Source organism: Phyllobates terribilis, unplaced genomic scaffold (genome assembly GCF_046119375.1).
Source record: "Phyllobates terribilis strain yellow unplaced genomic scaffold, ASM4611937v1 Scaffold_2__4_contigs__length_985480577, whole genome shotgun sequence".
Taxonomy (NCBI): domain Eukaryota; kingdom Metazoa; phylum Chordata; class Amphibia; order Anura; family Dendrobatidae; genus Phyllobates; species Phyllobates terribilis.
This window is the reverse complement of record NW_027362762.1, coordinates 542,653,626-542,678,209: the sequence shown is the minus strand read 5'-3', so window position 1 is coordinate 542,678,209 and position 24,584 is coordinate 542,653,626. Positions and strand designations below refer to the sequence as shown.

At 45.1% G+C, this 24,584-nt stretch overlaps 1 protein-coding gene across 1 annotated transcript in view; it reads right to left on the bottom strand.

The window, feature by feature from the left end:
* The window catches only part of FOXO6 (forkhead box O6), a 165,217-nt gene that overhangs the window by 84,239 nt on the left and 56,394 nt on the right, over nucleotides 1–24,584 (bottom strand). The window lies entirely within an intron of this gene.

Here is a 24,584-nt window from a genome sequence, read left to right as displayed (position 1 = left end):
AACTTATTTACCTGCAGCCATAGTAATGATTTACCAATAAATGCTGCTTTATATATGTGCAGTAGTCTAATTGGAAGCATGGCTGCAGGGAGACAATTAAGTTATATTCCCCCTGCAGACACCCACTTAAAGTCATTGGGGCTGAGAACAGCGTCCACTGCTTCTTGACTAGACATCCTACTCTGCTCACATGCTAAAAGGCAGCATATCAGTCAAGGAGTGATGGGCGTGATTATAGTTTGCTCACTGAGAATATTACTGCTCGCAGCCTGAGCGCTGCCCCAATGATGACAGTTAGTGGCTGCAGGGTAAACATAACTTCATTTTCTTCCTGCAGCTGCACAAGTTTAAGATGTTTTTTTTCAGAAAACTTAAGGCATGCTGCATGTCAGTAATGCCTTAGTGTCAAGTTGAAAATTGCCACATTTGTATGGTAAACTGTCCTTTTTTTTAATGACACCCCAAGGCTCCACTGAGGCATTACTCTTTAAAAAAGATCCCTGACTGTCTTTCTTCACATTTGCGTTGCTTGACTTACAATAGGATTCATCAGAATTCCTCTGCGCCATCCATTGTTTTGTGATGTTCCAGATTTTAAAAGTCTTTGAAACACATGTCACATAAAGAGATATTCAGTCAAGCCTTTTTACGATAGTGTAAAATATCCATTTTCACTAGCTTTGACTCCAGATGGCAAAGTCTTTTGCCACCTTTTTAAAGGGTTATTTTCATCATTAATATTGCCTACCACTACATATTGTAAAAATAGACAACTCACTCATTGGATTTGTGTACCAAAAGTACCCCGTCCTCTTCTGAATCAGCCGCTGTTTATAGCTCATTGTCATGGTTTAAGGTCACCCCCATAATCCAGCAGCATTGTCTGCACATGCAGACATCAGCCTGCTTCTGTTTATATTGTCTGGCCAAGAAGCAGTAGTCCAGACCCCATTCTGTACAGTCATGGCAAAAGTTTTGAGACTGACACATATGATAAATGTTGGTTTTCACAAAGTTTGCTGCTTCTGTGTTTTTAGATATTTCAGTAAGATGTTTCTATGGTACAATGCAAAGCATTTAATGCAAAAAAAAAATATTGATGCAAGTTTATGCAAAGACTCAATATTTACAGTCTTGATCCTTATTTTTCAAAATGTCTGCAATTCGCCCTGACATGCTGGATATCAGTTTCTGGGCCAAATCATCGCTGATGATAACCCATTCTTGCCTAATCAGTGCTTAGAATTTTTCAAAATTTCTTTTTGTTAGGCCCGCCAGCTGCATAAGGAACGACTACAGGTTTTCAATGGGATTGAAATTTGGAGATTTTCCAGCCATGAACCCAAAATTACAATAGTTTGTTCAATGAGCGACTTGGTTATCATTTTGTCTTATGACAGTCTCCATGATGCTGAAAAAAAGCATTTTTAATCATAAATTGATCCTGGATCGTTGGGCAAAGTTGCTCTTGGAGGATGCTTAGATGCCATTCTTTATCCATGACAGTGTTGCTGTTGATAGCAAAATTGTGAGTGAGCCCACTTCCTAGGATGAAAAGCAAAAAAAGCAACACCACACATGAGTGGTCTCAGGATGCTTTACCTTTCTTTCTTCAGAAAATCATTCGTACTGATGACCCAAACAGTCTGAAGGGGGCGTCATCAGAGAAAATAACTTTACCCCTGTCCTTTGCAATCTAATCCCTGTACTCTTTGCAAAATATCAGTCAGCCCCTGATGTTTTTCTTGGAGAGAAGTGGCTTTTTTGCTGCCCTTCTTGACACTAAGCCAGCCTTCAAAAGCCTTCACCTTGCTGTGCATGCAGATGCATTGACAACTGCCTGCCGCCATTCCTGAGCTAAATCCGCCCAGGTGTTGAACCAGTCAACCAATCTCATAGCTGACTCCTCTTTAGGAGACCGTCCTAACACTTGTTGGACTTTCTTGGGTGCCCTGAAGTCTTCTTTACACCAATTGAACCTCTATGAAGTTCTTGATGATCCAATAAATGTTTCATTTATGGGCAATATTACAAGCACCAATGCACATGCCTGTAAAGCCCTTTTGATGCAAAGCAATGAGGATGACTGCACATGTTTCCTTGGAAGTAACCATGGTTAAAAGAAGAAGGCAATGTTTTCAAACATCAGCTCTCTTTTAAAACAACTATTCTGCTCTTATAATTCAATCAGCACAACAGAGTGATTTCAGCTGCCTTGTCCTCATTAAAGGGAATCTGTCACCCCCTGGGCGATATCAGACCTCTACTATGGGCATACAGGTGATAGAAAAGTAAATCTATACTTCCCTGTATGGCCCATAGCAAAGGTCTGATTGCAGAGAAATCTGGCTTCATAAAGTCGGTTTTCCAGAGGCTTGGCATCCGGGGGACGCCAGGCAAACCCCTCCTATCTGCTTACTATTCCCCTGAATCGCCGCCTCTGTGCTAAATTACCATATTTCCCCTTTGACAGGCCCGGCTCTGCCTCCCCTCCCGCTCATGTGCAAAGCATGCCTCCGGCCCTGGCCCCATTTCGCTGCTTACTGCGCCGCAGCCTTGTATTGTGCAAGCGATAGTGAGTCAGAGACTTCCGCTCCACTGGCAGTACGCAGCCAAACGGAGTCGGAGGGAAACAAAGCGCACTCCATGGGAGCGACACTTTGCGCATGCACGGGAGGGGAGGCAGAGCAGGGCCTGGCACAGGGCCCTGTGACGTGCAGGGGAGGGGGGAATATGGTAATTTAGCACACAGGTGGCGATTTAGGGGAATAGTAAGCAGATAGGAGGGGTTTGCTTGGCGTCCCCCGAACGCTAAGCCTCTGGAAAACAGATTTTATAAAACCAGATTTCTCTGCAATCAGACCTCTGCTATGGGCCATACAGGTAAGTATAGATTTACTTTTCTATCACCTGTATGCCCATAGTAGAGGTCTGATATCGCCCAGGGGGTGACAGATTCCCTTTAACACTTTCTCCTGAACTAACAAGAAGGTCTCTAAAATCATATAAGCAGGTCATTTAGTTGGAGCGTTTAAATTCAGTGGAAATAGAGTTTTTGTGATTGAGTTAATTTTTGCATGGCAAGGAATGACTTTGCATTTTTTTGCAATTCATCTGGTCACTCTTCATAACAATGTAGAATTAAACCAAACTGCCATTATAAAAACTAACAGCGAGAGTTTACTACTTGCCTGAACTGTCAGTCAAAAGTAGTGTCTACCCACCGACAAATCTGGAAGTGGGCAAGCTGGATAGTGGGATACTCCAGAAAAGACATGTGGGTACAAATCTTAGAGACCACAAGAGACATTTTTACGTTGTGTTGGCACTGTTGCAAACATGCAGTAGAATTTTGGCTCTGTATGCATATAGCATCCCACTACCCAGCTTGCCCACTTCTAGATTTGTTGGTGGGTAGACACTACTTTTGCCTGACATCAGATTTTTTGCCCCTCATTGGACAGTTTTAAAAATGTGGTGAAGATTAGAAGTGGCTTAGAGACTGTGTGAAATGTTAGTCTAAATTAGTTTAAAATCTAAAAATAAATTCTGTAAACAGCCAACCAAGAACTTGTGTAAAAAAGAAAAGTGTGTCTCATGTCTAGGTAGTAGTCTAGCCAAACTTATAATACAGCATGAGCCACTGCAATGAATTTTCTTGCCTGGTTTAAATTTAAAACAGAAAAAAAAAATCTCCCCCATTGTGATTTTTATGTGAGCAAGATTGTGTTGCCTAAATATGTATTCAACCTGGGTTCATAAATGGAAGATTTCATACAAGATGTTCACTACTATAATGAATGAAGACAGTTAATATGATCGAACGGGTGAATAACTAGACTTTGTTTACAGTGTACTGTCTGCACAAACCTCAAGATGCACACTATGTGCTAATGTGCCTATACACTTAAGCCCCCGTCTCACATAGCGAAATCGCTAGCGAGATCGCTGCTGTGTCACGCCAGCGATGTCGCTATGTGTGACACTTTGCAGCGATCAGGCCCCTGCTGTGAGGTCGCTGATCGTTGCAAAGTGTCCTGGACCATTTTTTGGTCGTTGCCCTCCCGCTGGTCAGCACATATCGCTGTGTGCGACCAGCGGGAGCAGCGATCAGGCTGGTAACCATGATAAACATCGGGTTACTAGGGGCACACGCGCACCCATTGGAGATCAGCCACAGTGATCTTGGGGTTCTTCTTTACCTCTCTCACCAAGGCTCTTCTCCCACGATTGGTCAGTTTGGCTGGAAGGTCAGGTCTAGGAAGACTTCTGGTGGTCCCAAACTTCTAGCATTTAAGGATTATGGAGGCCACTGTGCACTCAGGAAACTTGAGTAATGCAGAAATTCTTTTGTAACATTGGCCAGATCTGTTTCTTGCCACAAATCTATCTCTGAGCTCCTTGGGCAGTTCCTTTGAGCTCATGATTCTCATTTGGTCTGACATGCACTGTGAGCTGTGAGGTCTTATATACACAGGTGTGTTCCTTTCCAAATCAAGTCCTATCAGTTTAATTAAACACAGCTGGATTCCAATGAAGGAGTAGAACCATCTCAAGGAGGATCACAAGGATTGGACAGCATGTGACTTAAATATGAGTGTCTGAGCAAAAGGATTGAATACTTATGACTAGTGTTGAGCGAGCACTAAAATTCTCGGGTGCTCGAAGCTCGGGCCGAGCTCACCGTGATACTCGGGTGCTCGACCCGAGCAACGAGCCCAATGTTAGTCTTTGGGAGACCCGAGCATTGTTGCGGCGGCACCCCCGGCAGTCTGTAGAAAGCCTAAAAAGTGCCCAAAACGATAGTGACAGTGTTCAAATGACATGGGGACAACATGGGGATCACCCCAGGAAGCATTTCTGACCCCAAGGTCACTGCTGTCAACAACGTGGTCAGACGTATTAAACCACTTTTACGGGCTCAACGTTCAAAAACGAAACTGAAATGGTTTTCCTGTGAAATATGTTAAGGAACTTCCTTTCCAGGGTAAAGACTTGTGTATAAGGTAAAATAAATAACCAAAAACAAAAATACTCCTCCACACCTTGGGCTATGTTCACAAGTAGCATTTTTTATGCGTTTTTGCACTTTTGTATTGCTTTCAACCGTGACAAATGCATTCACCGGGAAATGTCATTTTAACATTTTACAACCTTATCTGGCCATGTGCTGTGTGACACATGCATACAGTGCTGAAAAGACATGGGAACAGCATGGGGAAGACCCCTGGAAGCATATCTGACACCCAGGTCACTGCCTAAAAGTGTGCCCATCAGAAGTGATCCTTGCCGCATCAGAAGATGCAGACTTGCAACTATCTCCGTGCAAGTCCTTGTCCCAGGGCAGTGTTCAATTGTACCTCCCCATTTCCTTGCAATGCAAACGCAAGTATGCAGCCTGCCACCCACCCACCCCCAGGCTGCAATACCATACTGCTTGCTTGCACTTGAAATTGGGCCTTTTAGACATGAGGAGGTGGAATCTGGCCACCACGTCATGGCTGCGTCGGCGGCCTGGCATCCATACTCAGTCCCCAGCCGCCCGGCGGCCGGGTGTCCACGCTCGGTTCCCAGCCGCCAGGGGGCGGCCGGGTGTCCATACTCGGTCCCCAGCTTCCCCATGGCCGGGTGCCCACACATGGTCCCCAGCCACCTGGGGGCGGCCGGGTGTCCATAAACGGTCCCGAGCCGCCCCTATTTCTCCTGGGAACTTCCCCCACACTTTTCTTAGGCTGGCATGCTTTAGGGCAGCATTGGACGAGCCCACCAGAGAACCAGACTACTCCGGTGGGCCCTGGCTTCTCCATCAGGGGAGTTGAGAATGCCAAGGTGAGGAGCATGATGATGATGATAGAAGTTAGCATCTGCTTTGTTTTCTTGGAATGCAAGCGTAAGTGTGCAACCTGCCACCCACCCACCCCCAGGCTGCAATACCATACTGCTAGCTTGCTTGCACTTGAAATTGGGCCTTTTAGGCATGTGGAGGCAGACGCCGGCCACCATATCATGGCTGCGTCGGCGGCCTGGTATCCATACTCAGTCCTCAGCCGCCTGGGTGTCCACACACGGTACCCAGCCGCCTGGGGGCGGCCGGGTGTCCATAAACGGCCCCCAGCCGCCCCTATTTGAAGAACAGCCTAACCACACACACGTGGACAAGTGAATGTGGCCAGGGATGGTCCATATGACTGACGCTTTCACACTGGGTTAATATTGTGGAAGCCAGGACACAGTTGGATACTGGGATGCAACACATCCTCCAGACATAGAGGATTGCGGGTCCTGGGTCAATCAGGCTTCAACACAAAGTTCAGAAGGTAGACAGCAGCAGTGGTCGGCCTCCTACACAATGAATAAATTATTCATGATCATGAGGCCATCCATCTCCTTAGCTTTCTGTTCCTTGGAATGCAAGCGCATGTATGTAGTAGCGGCTAGGCCTGAGGTGGTCAGCGTTTTGGCGCATATCCTACCTCCTCCGAGGATTGCTGGATGTTTTCCTGCTACTATTCCAGTTCTATGACTCCCGTTAAAACAAAGCTTCAGGTGATGAATGATGGATAAGGTGGTGGCAAAAGAGAAAGAGCAGGAGGAACAGGGACCATTCACATCAATATCAAGCCAGTCAACCACACATGTCTTGTAGGATATGTTTCTGTACCAAAAGGAGCGGTTCAGCTACACAGTTATAGGGCATACAGTGAGTGCAAAAATTATGAGGAACTGCAATGCCCCTTGAAACAGACGAGGATTACAGCATACTAAAAACCTTCTACCCATTATTGGGGAGTGGGTCTCTCTTAGTGTTCACCTATGCATTGAAAAGCAAAAGCTGACTAAAATTAGGAGGAAATGCAATGCCCGTTGGAAGAGTCGTGGAGGTTAGAGGTAATTAAAAACAACATTTCAATGCCCCTTGGAAGAGCTGTGGAGGTCACAATAGCTTAACAAGATGGTTTTAATGCCCCTTGGAAGAATGGTGGAGGTCGCAGTGGAATAAAAAGACAAGATCAATGCCCCTTGGAAGAGTGGTGGAGGTCGCAGTAGCTTAACAAGATGGTTTTAATGCCCCCTGGAAAAGTGGTGGAGATCGCAGTAGCTTAACAAGATGGTTTTAATGCCCCTTGGAGAAGTGGTGGAGGTCGCAGTAGCTTAACAAGATGGTTTTAATGCCCCTCTGAAGAGACGTGGAGGTCAGAGTGGTTTAACAAGATGGTTTTAATGCCCCTTGGAAGAATAATGGAGGTCGCAGTAGCTTAACAAGACGGTTTTAATGCCCCTTGAAAGAATGGTGGAGGTCGCAGTAGCTTAACAAGATGGTTTTAATGCCCCTTGGAAGAATGGTGGAGGTTGCAGTAGCTTAACAAGATGGTTTTAATGCCCCTTGGAAGAGACGTGGAGGTCACAGTAGCCTAACAAGACGGTTTTAATGCCCCTTGGAAAAGTGGTGGAGGTCGCAGTAGCTTAACAAGACGGTTTTAATGCCCCTTGGAAGAGACGTGGAGGTTGCAGTAGCTTAACAAGACGGTTTTAATGCCCCTTGGAATAATGGTGGAGGTCGCAGTAGCTTAACAAGACGGTTTTAATGCCCCTTGGAAGAGACGTGGAGGTCACAGTAGCTTAACAAGACGGTTTTAATGCCCCTTGGAAAAGTGGTGGAGGTCGCAGTAGCTTAAAAAGACGGTTTTAATGCCCCTTGGAAAAGACATGGAGGTCATGCAGTACAGCATATTAAAAACATTATTCCCATTATTGGGGAGTGGGTCTCCCATATTCTTTGCCTATGCCTTCCAAGCAAAAGCTGACAAAAATTAGGACGGAGGAACTTGCAATGCCGGCAACACGGACCACGGTCACCCTGGTGGCATAGTGGCGGTGGAGGCTAAGGATAAGGAGAAGAGCAAAAAACAGCCGAAATGAGGAAGCGTATACACATGTGTGGGTGTGAAGCGGTGTATGGGAATACACCTCCCGAAATAACACAGTGGATTTGACTTTATGTTACTCTGCTGTCATTTGGTGGTGATGAGAAGTCTGGCCCAATCCAGCCCTTGTTCATTTTGAGAAGGGTCAGCTTGTCAGCATTGTCAGTTGACAGGCGAGTGCGCTTATCAATTATAATTCACCCAGTGGCACTAAAAACATGCTCCGATAACACGCTAGCGGCAGGGCAGGCCAGGACCTCCAAGGAGTACAGAGCGAGTTCATTCCAAGTGTCCAGCTTGGATACCTAATAATTAAAAGGCACAGAGGAATCACGGGGGACGCTGGCACGGTCGGCAAGGTACTCCCTCACCATCTTTTGAAACTTTCCACTCCTTGTGAGAGTACCCTGCGCCTCAGGGCCTGTAAGCTGGGCGGGTCTCAGAAAACTGTCCCAGAATGTTGACAGTGTTCCCCTGCCTCTGCTGGATTGGAGTTGCGTCTCTCTCGCCTGTCAACGAACTGTGACTTCTGCCGCTAGCGTGTTCAGATGGGAATTTTTTTAACAGTTCTGCAGCAAGGGCCTTCTGGTACTGCCACATTTTTGTAGACCTCTCCACCTCAGGAATAAGAGAGTGAAAGTTCTCCTTGTAGCAGGGGTCTAAAAGTGTCACCAACCAGTAATGACTGTCACCCAACATTTTGACAACGCGAGGGTCACGGTTAAGGCAGCGTAACATAAAGTCAGCCATGCGTGCCAGACTGGTAACGGGCAAGTCTTCCATGTCCTCACCAAGATGACAACTGACCATGCTCTCCGCCTCCTCCTCCTTCTCCTTCTCCTCCTCCCCCCTGTCCTCAGGCCACCCACGCTGAACCGACGGTATGAGAGTTGTACAGGTACTACCGTCTACAGTGCATGATACCAGCTCCTGCTCTTCCTCCTCCTCCTCCTCCTCTACCTCATTGTCCCCTAATGCGCGTTGGGATGAGATGAGGCTGGGCTGTGTGTAATCGCCCATTATGGCTTCTTGATCCATCTCATCATACTCTGGCTGCAATGCCTCCTTTTTAATTCTCTGCAGAGAGCGTTGCAAAAGACAGACCAGTGGGATGCTGACGCTAATGATGGCGTCATCGCCACTTACCATCTTGGTGGACTCCTCACAGTTTGTCAGGATGGTACATATGTCAGACATCCAGGTCCACTCCTGAGGTCTTATATGTGGAGTCTGACCTGAATATCGATGGCCTTGTTGCACCTGGTACTCCACAACTGCTCTCTTCTGCTCACAAATCCTTTGCAACATGTGGAGGGTAGAGTTCCAACATGTGGGGACATCACACACCAGTCGGTGTGCAGGAAGCTGCAAACGCTGCTGCAACACAGCAAGGGAGGCGGAAGCTGTAGCCGACTTCTGAAAATGAGCTGACAGGCGGCGTACTTTGACTTCCGTGTCCTCACCAAGATGACGACAGACCATGCTCTCCTCCTCCTCCCCCCTGTCCTCAGGCCACCCACGCTGAACCGATGGTATGACAGTAGTACAGGTACTACCGTCTACAGCGCATGATACCAGCTCCTGTTCTTCCTCCTCCTCCTCCTCCTCTCCCTCATTGTCCCCCAATGTACGTTGGGATGAAATGAGGCTGGGCCGTGTGTAATCGCCCATTACGGCTTCTTGATCCATCTCATCATACTCTGGCTGCAATGCCTCCTCTTTAATTCTCTGCAGAGAGCGTTGCAAAAGACAGACAAGTGGGATGCTGACGCTAATGATGGTGTCATCGCCACTCAAGATCTTGGTGGACTCCTCAAAGTTTGTCAGGTTGGTACATATCAGACATCCAGGTCCACTCCTGAGGTCTTATGTATGGAGTCTGACCTGAATATCAATGGCCTTGTTGCAGCTGGTAGTCCACAACTGCTCTCCTCTGCTCACAAATCCTTTGCAACATGTGGAGGGTAGAGTTCCAACGTGTGGGGACATCACACACCAGTCGGTGTGCCGGAGGCTGTAAACGCTGCTGCAACACAGCAAGGGCGGCGGAAGCTGTAGCCGACTTCCGAAAATGAGCTGACAGGCGGTGTACTTTGACGAGCAGATCTGGCAACTCGGGGTACGATTTAAGAAATCGCTGAACCACGAGGTTAAGCACATGAGCCAGGAATGGTACGTGTGTGATCTCGCCTCGCCTCAGAGCCGCCACCAGGTTACGGCCATTGTCACACACGACCATGCCTGGATGTAGGTTCAGTGGTCTCAGCCACAGATCTGCCTGCTCTTTCACAGCTGTCCACAACTCACAAGCAGTGTGAGGTTTATCACCTAAGCTTATGAGTTTCAGCACAGCCTGTTGCCACCTGGCTGAGGCAGTACTGCAGTGCTTCCAGCTTGTAACTGATGTGGTGATATCTGAGATGGAGGCTGAACATGAGGAGGAGGAGGATGATGCGCAGGAGCTGTACACTATGGGGGCAACTCTGACTGACATAGGGCCCGCAATCCTCGGTGTGGGGAGGATGTGTTCCATCCCAAGGTCCGACTGGGTCCCGGCTTCCACTATGTTTACCCAGTGTGCCGTCAGGGAGATGTACCGTCCCTGGCCACAAGCACTTGTCCACGTGTCCGTTGTAAGGTGGACTCTCCCAGTAACTGTGTTGTTGAGGGCACGGCAGATGTTTTGGGACACGTGCTTGTGTAGTGCGGGGATGGCACACCGGGCAAAATAGTGTCAGCTGGGGACCGAGTACCGAGGGATGGCCACCGCCATAAGGTTGCGGAAGGATTCCGTCTCCACCAGCCTAAAAGGCAGCATTTCCAACGCAAGCAGTCGTGAAATGTGCGAATTTAGGACTGTGGCTTGTGGGGCGTTGGCTGCGAATTTACGCTTTCGTTCAAAGCTGTGGGATATGGACAATTGAACGCTGCAGTGGGACGTGGACGTTGATGATGTTTCTTGAGAAACTGCCATAACAAGTGAAGACTGAGAGGAGGGGGCATCTTTGCATACAGTATGGACAGGGGATTGCCTTGCACGCACAACAGGGGGTTCTATTACACGCACAACAGCGGAAGAAGCAGTGGTGACACCCACTGACACTGGTCGTGGGCCCTGGGGTTCGCCCCACAAAGTCGGGTGCTTTGCTGCCATGTGCTTGATCATGCTGGTGGTGGTCAGGCTGGTAGTCTTGTCACCCCTGCTGATGCTGGCATGGCAGGTGGTACAAATGGCCTTTTTGGGGTTATCAGCAGAGTCTTTAAAAAAATTCCAGACTCTGGAAGACCTACCGGTTGTACTGGCAACGTCCCTCGTGTTGGTGTTACGGGGAACTGTTGCCCGCCTTCTGTGTGCGGCCACCACAATGCTTCTGCCTGCCTGTTGGGGTACTCTTCCTCCCTCCCGCTGTGTGCTGCTGGCCTCGCTCTGCATGTCCTCCTGCCACGTTGGGTCAGTTACTAGATCATCCACCACCTCCTCCTCTTCCACTTGCGCACCACGATCCTCCTCCTCACTTCGTGGCAATTGTGTCTCGTCATCGTCCACCTCTAGTGACAAATTGCCAGCGTTGACTTCCTCTGGCCGTGGCTGGTCAAATATTTGGGCATCGCTGCATGGGATCTCCTCTTCCACCACTTCAAGCGGAGCAGGTGAGGGGCACAAATATGGAAATGGACCAGTGAACAGCTCTTCAGAGTGTCCAAGTGTGGATCAGTTGCTGTCTGACGACACTCGGCATGGTGGGAGGAAGGAGCATCAGGGTGAGGAGGATTATGCGGTCAAGACTCACGGCTACTAAAACTTGGCCGTGTGGAAGACAGACCGGAGGTGGTGGTGCCCAGGTAACTGGAAGTATTATCTGCTATCCAATTAATAACCTGTTCACACTGATCAGTTCGCAATACTGGTGTTGTAGTGTGCTTCCCTAGTAATTCGGTCAAGAAGTGAGAGCGAGAAGATGTGGCTGTTGGTTGTGGCACATTTTCACCTTGGCCACGGCCCCGTCCTCTACACGCACGATCACCAGAATGTCCAGTTCCACGTCCCTTGCCACGCGCCTTCCCATTGTAAATGAAGTAAAATAGCTTACACTTGCACTATCAATGGAAAAAGGGTAATAAAAAGGAGATTAGAACCGTGGAAGAGGAAAATCACAGTTCTATTTCTCTGGCCTACACCAGACTCTTTTAAACAGATATATTTGTGTCTGAACAGTCAGGGAGACACTATTACTGTTTTTTTTTACGGAAAAAATGCCAAAAGCAGGATAATACAGAGATTTGAACCGTGGAACTGCAAAACCACAGTTCTAGTTATCTGGCCTACACAAGACAGTTTTAAACAGATATATTGGTGTCTGAACAGTCAGGGAGACACTATTACAGTTTTTTTTTACGGAAAAAATGCCAAAAGCAGGATAATACAGAGATTTGACCCGTGGAACTGCAAAACCACAGTTCTAGAAAATCTGACCTACAGCAGACTCTTTTAAACAGATATATTTGTGTCTGAACAGTCAGGGAGACACTATTACAGTTTTTTTTTACGGAAAAAATGCCAAAAGCCGGATAATACAGAGATTTGACCCGTGGAACTGCAAAACCACAGTTCTATTTCTCTGGCCTACACCAGACTCTTTTAAACAGATATATTTGTGTCTGAACAGTCAGGGAGACACTATTACTGTTTTTTTTATGGAAAAAATGCCAAAAGCAGGATAATACAGAGATTTGACCCGTGGAACTGCAAAACCACAGTTCTAGTTATCTGGCCTATACCACACTCTTTTAAACATATATATTTGTGTCTGGACAGTCAGGGAGACACTATTACTTTTTTTTTTTACGGAAAAAAATGCCAAGAGCAGGGTAATACAGAGATTTGACCCGTGGAACTGCAAAACCACAGTTCTATTTCTCTGGCCTACACCAGACTCTTTTAAACAGATATATTTGTGTCTGAACAGTCAGGGAGACACTATGGCTATGTGCCCACGATGCAGAAATGCTCAGGATTTTTTCCTGAGCGTTTCTGCATCTCCCTGGCAGAAAAAAACACATGAGGATTGTACATGCGTTTTCCTGCCAGGGACATGCGGAAATGGAGCGTTATTCACTGACATTTCCGCATGTGGATTGACAAGCGCTTTCCAAGCGATTAGCATCACTTGGAAAGTGCTTATGACAACTAGGTCACACTATATAAATCCATGCAAACAGCATGGATTTATATAGTGTGACCCGAGAGAGTGGTAAAAATAAAAAAATAAACCTATACTTACCCTCTGATGGCCCGCGCTGTCTTGTTTCGCTCGGTCCCGGCTGCCGGCAGCAGTGAAAGACCTGCCGACGTCAGCGTCGCGTGACCCGTCACATGACTCTGACGTCAGCGCAGGTCCTTCAATTCACTGCAAAGTGCCGGGAAGCAAGTAGGAGCGCAGCGCGGGCCGACAGAAGGTAAGTATACATTTATTTTTAATTTTAAGTAATGGTACCTGGGTGTGGATGAGACTCTCCTCTCATCTACACCCGGGTACTATCCGCACATTAGAACGCTTGGATTACGCATCTACATATACAGTGATGCGTAATCGATGTGGTCTAATGCAAGTCAATGGTGGCGAAGACGCAGCACTTCCGCAAAATAATTGGTAGTGCTGCGTTTTTTTCCTCAATGATAATCCGCAGCGGAAATTTCCGCAGCATGTGCACAGCACATGCGGATTATCATTGGGGAACATTGCTGCCCTTCTACCATGCGTTTTTAATGCGTTTTTAAGGCGTTTCCGCAGCTGCAAAAACGCTGCAGAAATGCATTAAAAACGCATCGTGGGCACACAGCCTATTACAGTTTTTTTTTACGGAAAAAATGCCAAAAGTAGGATAATACAGAGATTTGACCCGTGGAACTGCAAAACCACAGTTCTAGTTATCTGGCCTACACCAGACTCTTTTAAACAGATATATTTGTGTCTGAACAGCCAGGGAGACACTATTACAGGTTTTTTTTACGGAAAATATGCCAAAAGCAGGATAATACAGAGATTTGACCCGTGGAACTGCAAAACCACAGTTCTAGTTATCTGACCTACACCAGACTCTTTTAAACAGATATATTGGTGTATGAACAGTCACAGACACACTCAATTTTTTTGGAGGGGGGGGGGAGATACCAAAAGGTTAATAAGACGCGTATTTGTACAGTCTGACTGAGGAAAAAAAAAATACAGGATTTAGATGAAAAAAAAAAGGATTTTTCCTGGCCCGAGACCTGGGGTATAAGTTTAGCAATTTGACCAACAGGAGCACACAGGACTGTAATGCAGCGTTTGCTGGTATAACCACTGCGTCTCCTATACAGCCTGCCTGCCTGCCTGATATCTGGGATGGACATTAGTCCTGAGAAGGTCTGTTTGTTTGATTTTGCAGGCTTTAGAGACCCTACACTACCTATTTCACACTATATATCTCTCCCTAACTCAGCAGCACTCTCCCTACACTGTCTGATCCGGAGCGACTGTGTCCAAGATGGCGGCGCCCGGTTTTAAATACTCGAGGTGACGCTGTGAGGCCAGCCAATCACTGTAATGCCCACAACCAACATGGCTGCAGCATTACAGTGACTGGCTGGCAATCCCTGCATGTTCATTGGCTCTGTAAAGAGCGCCAGATGTGCAGGGCAGAGACCCGAGCTCCCGCCCGAGTAACCCAGAAATGCTCGGTGCTCGCCGAACATCCCGAGTAGTGAGATGCTCAGTCGAGTACCAAGCAGTGTCGAGCATGCTCGCTCAACACTACTTATGACCATGTGATATTTCAGTTTTTCTTTTTTAATAAATTTGCAAAAATTTCTACATTTCTGTTTTTTTCAGTCAAGATGGGGTGCAGAGTGTACTTTAATGAGAAAAAAAATGAACTTTTTAGAATTTACCAGATGGCTGCAATGAGACAAAGAGTGAAAAATTTAAAGGGGTCTGAATACTTTCCGTACCCACTGTATATAAATATATATACACATATACATATTTGTAATGGGATCCAATCCAATGCAGGGTCAGCAGTATAAGCACTTTATAAAGTGAAAGAGTGAGTCTTTGACTATGTATTTCTAACAATTAGAAAACCTCTTTAAAATGACAAAGGAAAACTGATTTTGGACAGTGGATCAAAGAAAAGAGAAAAATATAATTTACGGTGACAGAATATCAGACATGTTGAAATCCAGGGGATAGTCCGGATGACCTATACACATTAGATTTCTAGTCAGGCCTGCTAGAAATTGTTGGGTATGGTTGACACCGATCTCATGGGTATGTGCATTAGGACGATTTAAAATGTCGTTGGTTCAGAATGACAATGTACAGATGCGCACAATACTTTCAACTTCATAAATCAAAACTAGCAAAAAAAAAGTAGGAATATTGAAAAATATTGGCTTTTCAAAGTAAACAATAAAAAATTAACTTTCAACAAATTACTATGGGAATAGGACTTGCACAAATGAACTCAGCTCAAATGGGACAACTAAACTAAAAAGATGTTCTTGAACTACTGGTGTTTCATAAAAATTACACTGGCTGTGCCCTGTATGATGGAACCTATGGTCAAGTGATATCTTGATTTCTCATAACTTCATTGCAATGTCAATCCATTCCTCTTCTCAGAACTCTACATACACAGACCAATTTTTGCTTAATTGTTGCTTAATTGTTGCTGCAAGCTAAACTACCGGTTTCTCTCCAAGTAAGGCCTCATTCAGAAGTATGTTATTATTCCTCATTAAAATAGGATATGTCTATAATTGGTCCGCAAAATACATACATGTGAACATGTCCATAGATTATAATTGGTACCTGTTCCATCTGTGAAAAACACAGATAAAACACATCTGAGAATAATAGAAGTCTTATTGAGAAATTCTGAATTGCAATCTGAAGCACATTTTTTGAGCAAAAAAATAAATGTTATTTTTTCGTTCTTTTATGCTACTCTAGCCACTATTGAATTGTGTGTGTGTTAAAGTGGGCAGTTACCCATTTGTGTAGTAGTAAGGCAAATTTATGATCTGTCACTTTTTAACTCCAGTAGAGGGTGATGTAAAAATGAGAGAAACTTCTATAGACAGAAGTGATATATTTAAAAGGGTTTTATCTTACTTTAAAAGTTAAAGGGGTATTCTCAAGTTATTAAATTGTTTTAATTGGTTAGCATGAAAATAAGCAAGTTTGCAACTTTTTCTATCTGCTGCTATTCGCTTGCAATGAGAGCTTTTATATTTTATAGTGTAAAGCTACTTGCCATGGAGCTTGATCACTAGTGCCTCCCCAGAATTTGTTCGAGAGTGTGATGTAGTTAAATTCAAGGAAAGAAATTAACTGCTAATATCCCAACAACCTTTCCATCACATTGATTTCTATACAGCAGTTGTCTGCTCATCTCACTCCCCCTCCCTCTCAGCTCCTGACAAGCTGCTGTTATAAATCTTGCAAAATCACCAGCCGGCAACATCTGCTTTTCCCAGAACAAGTCTCCTAATCATAGCTCACTGCCCAGAGCCATGGGCTTGTTCAAATGCCCTGTTATCTCTATATGTAAATATAGTGATAAAAGTGTAGATCCAGAATAAACCATTGATAACTGAATGTGTAACAGCAGAACAGAAGAACTTTATAGTTCCAATAAAGGCCCCTTCACACATAACGAGATCGCTAGCGAGATCGTTAGTGCGTCACGGTTTTGGGATCGCTGGAGAGTCGTTTCGTGATCGCTGGGGAGCTGTCAAACATGCAGAACTTCCCAGCGATTTCGGCCGCCCCAGCGATCTAACTAACGATCTCGGCGGTCGTTGGGACGCTTTCAGACAGCAGCTATTTCAACGATCCACACCTTGATAGGGACTGTACTGTGTCACAAAGGCGTGCATAAAATCACTTTTCCGCGCCCCCTCATCTCCGATTGGTGGACGCTACTGCGTTCTGATTGGTCGGCCTTGGTTTAACATCGCTACTGCGTCTCCGGTCAGATGGGATCGCTACTGCGTCTCCGGTCAGACGGGAACACTGGTGTGTGCATTGTTCCTGTACAGATGTATGGATGTCCATATATTTATATGAATATATATATAGAGATGTAAATGGCCATTTATGTGTATGCATATCTGTATGTTTGAGAGTATGTATGTGTATATACGTATAGTTATCTGTATACGTATGTGTATATGAGTGTGTGTGTGTATATATTTATGTACTTAAAAATATGTATGAGTACATGGATGAATCTGTTTACATACGAGTACACGAATGTATATGTGTGTATGTATGTGTGTATGTATGTATGTATGTATCTATCTGTATACGCATGTGTATACATATGTATATATATATATGGACTGCTTACTGCGGTGACTACTGCTACTACTGAAAGAATGAGAAACAAAGCTTTTGCATAGTAGAACACACAGTTTATTAGACACATCAGTACAGAAATGTCAGTAGTGTAGAAACATGAGTAGTTGCCCACTATAGGTTCTGATGCTGCCAAGGAACAGCACCAGGACCGTTATAATACTGGCAGTAGTTGTCGCGGCAGGTCTTCGCATCATGGGTGTTTCTGCCATGTCCCACTGGTTGAAGGCCTGCAACTGCAGGATCGTTTGCACGCCATTCACCGAGCTCCACTTCCCCATTGGCCAGGTCCACAGAGTCCACGAAGCCAGGCAGACAGTACGTAATTGCATCACGTCGACGAAGAAAGTTGTGAAGCGTGCAACAGGCCAAAACAACAGAGTCTATTGATTTAAGCTTCATGTTAATTGGCGTGTGAAAAACTCTGAAGCGGTTGGCCAGGACAGCGTGTCAGAAAACGTGCTGTGTGGGTGTGTGTGCACGAGACCCCTAAAATATCTGCCCATGCAAAAGCATATATATACAGATAGAAGCCAAGCCCTCCCTCCCTGAAGAGCAATGATAGCAGATAATTGGTAGATGTCCTATAAATTAATTAAAAATGGAAACTCATTTGAGACCCCAAACAATACCTACCTCGCTAGAGATGTCTGATTTCTTCAAAGTGGAGTCACAGCCGGAGAACGCTGGTGGGATCCGAAAAAACAAGGACGCAGTAGCGACCACCAATCGGGGACGAGGGGCGCGGAAAAGTCCAATTTATGCACACCTACGTGTCTCAGTTCTGAATCGCTAACGAGGTCGTTGATAAGGAGTCAAATACAGCGATGCACACTGCCCAGGGGGAGCGCACCGACCCAGGAATGGTCCAGGAAGATTTGTAATGATCAGCGATCTCACAGCAGGGGCCTGATCGTTGCTACCTGTCAGACATAACGAGATCACTAGCGAGATCGCTATTGCGTCACAAAAACCGTGACGCATCAACGATCTTGCTAGCGATCGTTATGTGTGACAGGGCCTTAAGACTCTCCTCCAGACCCAGGTAGCATAGAACCTGTTAAAAAAAGAATTTAAAATAGAAGATAAAGATTATACTTACCTTCCGATGGCCCCCGGTATTTTCTCCGCTCTGTCTGGTCTGTTGTATGGGTCATTGTGGTGTGAAGAACCTTCCATGACGTCATTTAGTCATGTGACAGGTCACGCGACCGCTGACGTAGGCGGTCAGGTGACCTGTCGCATGACTCAATGATGTCACTGCAGGTCCTTCACACCACTGCAACCCATACAACAGACCAGACGGAGCGGAGAAAATACCGGGGGCCATCTGACGGTAAGCATAATCTTTATTTTTTACCATTCTTATTCTTTTTTTTTTAACTATTACTTGGTCACACTATATAAATTCATACCGGTTGCATGGATTTATATAGTGTGACCAAGTTGTCAAGCACTTTTCCAAGTGATGCTAAAATCGCTTGGAAAAGCACTTGATAACCCGCATGCAAAAATGCATGCAAAAACGCTTGACAAACGCTTCTACCTGGCAGGAAAAATGCATGTAAAATCCGCATGCGTTTTTCCTGCCAGGGAGAAGAGGAAAAAAATATGCAGCATTTCTGCATCGTGGGCACTTAGCATAATAGTATAGTTCTACTACTCACCAGAACTGTCACTCAACCAGAAAGTAAGGAAACTGGAAGGAGACTACATACTGTAGCTCTGAGCTGCTTAAGAGGCAATTTGAGAATATCTTTTTAATGTTGTGGATTATTAAGAGTATATGTCATTTCAGGTAACTTTTTAGGATAGACTGTTATGTGAGTAGATAAGGAATAAAACCAGTTCTGGCCAATATTTGACGGGTATCCTGCATTTTTCAACAGATTTTTCAGCAGGCTCTATCTCTAATTGTCAGGTCTCTTTGAGCTAGTAGGTGGAATGCAGCTGCTATGATATCTCTCATACATAGCAGAAAGATTCCTGCTCTTCTTTCTCTATAGCATATGAAATACAGCAGTACTGAGCTGTTTGGCTAGAAAGAAATGAAACAATTGATAGAGCATTGCATCTTGCGTTGACCATAATGGATCTAAGCAGTTTTTTCCACACTGGATTGTCAGTTCAGATGGCAGGGGGTGGTTTGGGAGATGTGACTCATGAGTGGATAAAGAATCAGAAGATAGGATACAGTGCATTGTGAAAGTATTTGGCCCCCTTGAACTTTTTTACCTTTTGCCACATTTCTGGCTTCAAACATAAACATATAAAATTCTATTTTTTTGGGAAGAATCAACAACAAGTGGGACACAATCGTGAAGTGGAGCGAAAGTTATTGGATATTTTAAACTTTTTTAACAAATTAAAAACTGAAAAGTGGGGCGTGCAATATTATTCGGCCCCCTTGAGTTAATACTTTGTAGCGCCACCCTTTGCTGCGATTACAGCTGCAAGTTGCTTGGGGTATGTCTCTATCAGTTTTGCACATCGAGAGGCTGAAATTCTTGCCCATTCTTCCTTGCAAAACAGCTCGAGCTCATTGAGGTTGGATGGAGGGCGTTTGTGAACAGCAGTTTTCAGCTCTTTCCACAGATTCTCGATTGGTTTCAGGTCTGGACTTTGACTTGGCCATTCTAACACCTGGATACGTTTATTTTTTAACCATTCCATTGTAGATTTTGCTTTATGTTTGGGATCATTGTCTTGTTGGAAGATAAATCTCCGTCCCAGTCTCAGGTATTTTGCAGACTCCAACAGGTTTTCTTCCAGAATGGTCCTGTATTTGGCTCCGTCCATCTTCCCATCAATTTTAACCATCTTCCCTGTCCCTGCTGAAGAAAAGCAGGACCAAACCATGATGCTGCCACCACCATGTTTGACAGTGGGGATGGTGTTTTGAAGGTGATGAGCTGTGTTGCTTTTACGCCCAACATATTGTTTTGCATTGTGGCCAAAAAATTCGATTTTAGTTTCATCTGACCAGAGCACCTTATTCCACATGTTTGGTGTGTCTCCCAGGTGGCTTGTGGCAAACTTCAAATGAGACTTTTTTATGGATATCTTTGAGAAATGGTTTTCTTCTTGCCACTCTTCCATAAAGGCCAGATTTGTGCAGTGTACGACTGATTGTTGTCCTATGGACAGACTCTCCCACCTCAGCTGTAGATCTCTGCAGTTCATCCAGAGTGATCATGGGCCTTTTGGCTGTATCTCTGATCAGTCTTCTCCTTGTTCGAGATGAAAGTTTAGAGGGACGGCCGGGTCTTGGTAGATTTGCAGTGGTCTGATACTCCTTCCATTTCAATATGATCGCTTGCACAGTTCTCCTTGAGATGTTTAAAACTTGGGAAATCTTTTTGTATCCAAATCCGGCTTTAAACTTTGCCACAACAGTATCTCGGACCTGCCTGGTGTGTTCCTTGGTCTTCATGATGCTCTCTGCACTTGAAACAAAACCCTGAGACTATCACAGAGCAGGTGCATTTATACGGAGACTTGATTACACACAGGTGGATTCTATTTATCATTACCAGTCATTTAGGACAACATTGGATCATTCAGAGATCCTCACTGAACTTCTGGAGTGAGTTTGCTGCACTGAAAGTAAAGGGACCAAATAATATTGCACGCCCCACTCTTCATTTTTTATTTTTTTTAAAAAGTTTAAAATATCCAATAAATTTCGTTCCACTTCACGATTGTGTCCCACTTGTTGTTGATTCTTCCCCCAAAATTTGAATTTTATATCTTTATGTTTGAAGCCAGAAATGTAGCTAAAGGTAGAAAAGTTCAAGGGGGCCAAATACTTTCACAATGCACTGTATATGGCAAAGGTTCTTATATTCAACTGTACTTTTAATGTGTGGAAAGTTTGTTGAAATGCCAAAGATCATTTAAATATCAGGAGACAAGTATAACTTTCTTTATGCAATGCCCTACCAGTGGCTCAATAACCTTAAGCTTTAAAGTAAGAGACAACCCTGTAAAAGATGCGTCAAATTTAAAGGAATCTGACATTTGACCTATCTAAGCTACTAATATGGGCATACAGGTTATAGGCTGCTGAAGAGAGTCATCCCTGTATGCCTTATAGCAGATGCCTTGTTGTTGATAAATCATCTTTTATCAATTTATGTAAATGACCTCTTCCAGGCTATGGGGAGGACACTGTCTGGAAGATAACTCCGCCTCCAGAGCTTGTTGTACATGAAGGAGGAGTTACCAGTGAGACAAGTAACTAACACAGAACAGGAGAACTGAACTTTGTCTACTTAAAAACACATTTTTTGCTTCTCTCTGAGCTCTGCTTGTCTGTCTGTGAGATGGAGCTGAGAGGAACCTGCAAATATGTCAGATATAATTACACACAGCTCTGCAGTGAGATCAGGAGAGCAGAGAGCGGCCATTACACATCACACTGGTAACTCCCCCTCCATGTAAAATAAGCTCTGGACGTGGAGTTATCTTCCAGGCACCAACCTTTAAAAACCTAAAGAATTTAACTGGAATATAAGTTGGTGTGCATGCAACGTGTAAGAGCATGTTCACATTGGCCACTAAATAGACAAAACCCCAAAAAAAAATATAATAAGCAAATACAATGGAGCAAATAAATAATCAGCAGTAGTGCATGAAAATAATATAGAGTGCTTAGTTAATATTAGTTAATATTAGTAATATTAGTTAACTTAGTTTTAATATTAGAAGTTAGGACCTTCCTAAATAGGGTCACTGTGAAGGGGTGGGATGGCTTTTAAATTTATTTATCAAAATTATGTTAACTGAGCACCTTATATTATTTTCCTGCACTACTGTTGTTTATTTATGTGCTGCAGGGTATTTGCTTATTATGTTTTTATTTTGGGTTTTAACATTCGCCCCATAGTCTGGAAGAGGTCATTTATATCAAGTGATAAAAGATGATTTATCAAAAACAAGGCATCTGATATGAGGCATACAGGGATAACTCTCCTCAGCAGTCTATAACCTGTATGCCCATATTAATAGTTTAGATAGATGACAGATTCCATCTAATCAATCATGTGGCATTTTGATGCATTTGGTGCAAATAATGATATAAAAGAAATTTCACAGCAGATTTCTACTATTTCTGTAGTGGAATTTTTACCTCTGTGTATGTATCTAGTCTAAATGGTACATTGTAATAATTGGAAGATTGTGTTGTACTGATTTATGTAGCTGAGCCTTGGCAATGTGTACGCTGGGAGTATTCACCTGCCGATAACTGACAATGTTCATCCATGTGTGAACATAATATCCAAGTACACTGCTCAAAAAAATAAAGGGAACACTTAAACAACTCCAAGTAAATCAAACTTCTGTGAAATCAAACTGTCCACTTAGGAAGCAACACTGATTGACAATCAATTTCACACGCTGTTGTGCAAATGGAATAGACAATAGATGGAAATTATTGGCAATTATCAAGACACCCTCAATAAAGGAGTGGTTCTGCAGGTGGGGACCACAGACCACATCTCAGTACCAATGCTTTCTGGCTGATGTTTTGGTCATTTTTGAATGTTGGTTGTGCTTTCACACTCGTGGTAGCAGGAGACGGACTCTACAACCCACAGAAGTTGTTCAGGTAGTGCAGCTCATCCAGGATGGCACATCAATGCGAGCTGTGGCAAGAAGGTTTGTTGTGTCTGTCAGCGTAGTGTCCAGAGGCTGGAGGCGCTACCAGGAGACAGGCCAGTACACCAGGAGACGTATAGGGGGCAGTAGGAGGGCAACAACCAAGCAGCAGGAACGCTACCTCCGCCTTTGTTCAAGGAGGAACAGGAGGAGCACTGCCAGACCCTGCAAAATGACCTCCAGCAGGCCACAAATGTGCATGTGTCTGCACAAACAGTTAGAAACCGACTCCATGAGGGTGGTATGAGGGCCCGATGTCCACAGATGGGGGTTGTGCTCACAGCCCAACACCGCGCAGGACGCTTGGCATTTGCCACAGAACACCAGGATTGGCAAAGTCGCCACTGGCGCCCTGTGCTCTTCACAGATGAAAGCAGGTTCACACTGAGCACATGTGACAGATGTGACAGAGTCTGGAGACGCCGTGGAGAGCGATCTGCTGCCTGCAACATCCTTCAGCATGACCGGTTTGGCAGTGGGTCAGTAATGGTGTGGGGTGGCATTTCTTTGGAGGGCCGCACAGCCCTCCATGTGCTCTCTAGAGGTAGCCTGACGGCCATTAGGTACCGAGATGAGATCCTCAGACCCCTTGTGAGACCATATGCTTGTGTGGTTGGTCCTGGGTTCTTCCTAATGCAGGACAATGCCAGACCTCATGTGGCTGGAGTGTGTCAGCAGTTCCTGTAAGATGAAGGCATTGAAGCTATGGATTGGCTCGCCCATTTCCCACACCTGAATCTGATTGAGCACATCTGGGACATCATGTCTTGCTCCATCCACCAACGTCACATTGCACCACAGGCTGTCCAGGAGTTGGCGGATGCTTTAGTCCAGGTCTGGGAGGAGATCCCACAGGAGACCATCCGCAACCTCATCAGGAGCATGCCCAAATGTTGTAGGGAGGTCCATACAGGCACGTGGAGGCCACACACAATACTGAGACTCATTCTGACTTGTTTTAAGGACATTACATCAAAGTTGGATCAGCCTGTAGTGTGTTTTCCCACTTTAATTTTGGGGGTGACTCCAAATCCAGACCTCCATTGGTTAATACATTTTTGTGTGATTTTGTTGTCAGCACATTCAACTTTGTACAGAACAAAGTATTCAATGAGAATATTTCATTCATTCAGATCTAGGATGTGTTATTTGAGTGTTCCCTTTATTTTTTTGAGCAGTGTATAATATAGGAATAACTCATTCCTATACTTTAACCCCTTAATTACCGGGGACGTATTAGTACGCATATTTGCGTACTGCCCGTTCAGTGAGGGCTGCTGCGCTGAGCCCTCACTGAAAGGAGCACATGTCAGCTGATTCTTACAGCTGACATGTGCCCGCAACAGCCGCGGGTGGAATCGCGATCCACCCGCGGCTGTTAACATGTTAAATGCCGCTGTCAATCTCTGACAGCAGCATTTAACGCGCGCTTCCGGGTAGCGCGTCATAAGCCCCGCCCACCGGCGACCAAGTCACGTGATCGCGGGTCGCCGATGGGTGGGCATGACAACCCAGGGTCTGCAGCAGACGCCTGTGGTTGTCATGATCTTGTCGTTATGAGCGCCACCTAGTGGTCGGCGCTCATAGCACAGGA